The sequence below is a fragment of the Seriola aureovittata genome, chromosome 1 (genome assembly GCF_021018895.1).
Source record: "Seriola aureovittata isolate HTS-2021-v1 ecotype China chromosome 1, ASM2101889v1, whole genome shotgun sequence".
NCBI classification, from domain to species: domain Eukaryota; kingdom Metazoa; phylum Chordata; class Actinopteri; order Carangiformes; family Carangidae; genus Seriola; species Seriola aureovittata.
This window is the reverse complement of record NC_079364.1, coordinates 92,501-93,774: the sequence shown is the minus strand read 5'-3', so window position 1 is coordinate 93,774 and position 1,274 is coordinate 92,501. Positions and strand designations below refer to the sequence as shown.

At 46.4% G+C, this 1,274-nt stretch overlaps 1 protein-coding gene across 6 annotated transcripts in view; it reads left to right on the top strand.

Moving 5' to 3' along the window:
• The first annotated feature begins 1,197 nt into the window (after positions 1–1,197).
• Positions 1,198–1,274, top strand: part of vps13c (vacuolar protein sorting 13 homolog C) — a 58,129-nt gene continuing 58,052 nt past the window's right edge. For all 6 annotated transcript variants that reach the window (XM_056370601.1, XM_056370434.1, XM_056370519.1 and 3 more), the window contains exon 1: positions 1,198–1,274. This exon is cut by the window's right edge and continues 119 nt beyond it. The gene's annotated coding sequence lies outside the window, so the exon portion shown is untranslated.

The window sequence follows — 1,274 nt, the reverse complement described above, 5'->3', positions numbered from 1 at the left end:
ACCTCAGATTTAAAAACAGACAAACTGTCAAATACAAAGAGCTCAGACTGTAGATACACAACAAACTGAGACTGAGAGGTCAGAGGTAGAAAGGCTGCGGTCACTCAGATAACCACTCTTTACACCTCTGGTGAGCAGAAAAGCTTCAGTGTGAACAACACGTCCAACCTACAACAGCAGGAGACCACGTCAAGTTCCACTTTCTGTCACCAAAACCAGAAACCTGAGTCTCACTAACCCTGGAAAGGGTTAAGACCTGGTCTGATGGATAGAGTCTGGACCCATGGGACCAATGAAGTCCAGGCTGGTGGAGAGGTGGTGTGATGGTGTGGGGAATGTTTTGTTCTTAATATCAATCAATCAATCATGGTCTGAATGTCTCAGTCTATCTGAGTCTCCAGACCCGGATCCAGTAGAACACCTTTGGGATGTGGTAGAACAGGACAATGGCAGCAGGAATCTGCAGATGACAAATCTGCAGAAATTATGTGATGATGATGATAACAAAGATGATGATGATGATGATGATGATGATGATGATGTCAACATGGAGCAGAGTCTCTGGTGGATCCATGACATGAACAACTGAGGAACTACCCAGTGTTAGTGTTCACTGAGAGCACATTAGATGTACAGACTCTGGCGCCCTCTGGTGGTTTGATCACACTCGCAGACAGAAACAGCAGCTCTTCATTTGTGATCAACACAAACGGCTGGCTGAAGGACTGACCTCTGTCTGATGAAGAGTCTGAGACAGTGAAGTCTTCATCATGTCTGTGTAAACACAAAGACTAATCATCATCATCAGTTGTAGTATGTGCATACACAGACACTTCAGCACCAACCCTGCAATCACAGACAACCTGCTCTACCACCTGTGTGTGTGTGTGTGTGTGTGTGTGTGTTCTTGTGTGTGTGTGTGTCTTCTTGTGTGTGTGTGTGTGTGTGTATTCTTGTGTGTGTGTGTGTGTTCTTGTGTGTGTGTGTTCCTGTGTGTGTGTGTGTGTGTGTGTATTCTTGTATGTGTGTGTGTGTGTGTGTGTGTGTGTGTGTGTGTGTGTGTGTGTGTGTGTGTGTTGTGTGTGTGTGTGTCAAACAGACACACCCTCCATCAGCTGACTGATCGATGCTCTCTCTCACACACGCTGCTGTCCATACACAGACAGCACTAATCAAACAAGGTCGATCCCAGAGACAGTCGATCCTTGAGCACTATCATCATCTGAACCGGAAATCAGATGCGATCCGACTCACGGTGACCCTGCAGCAGGGTC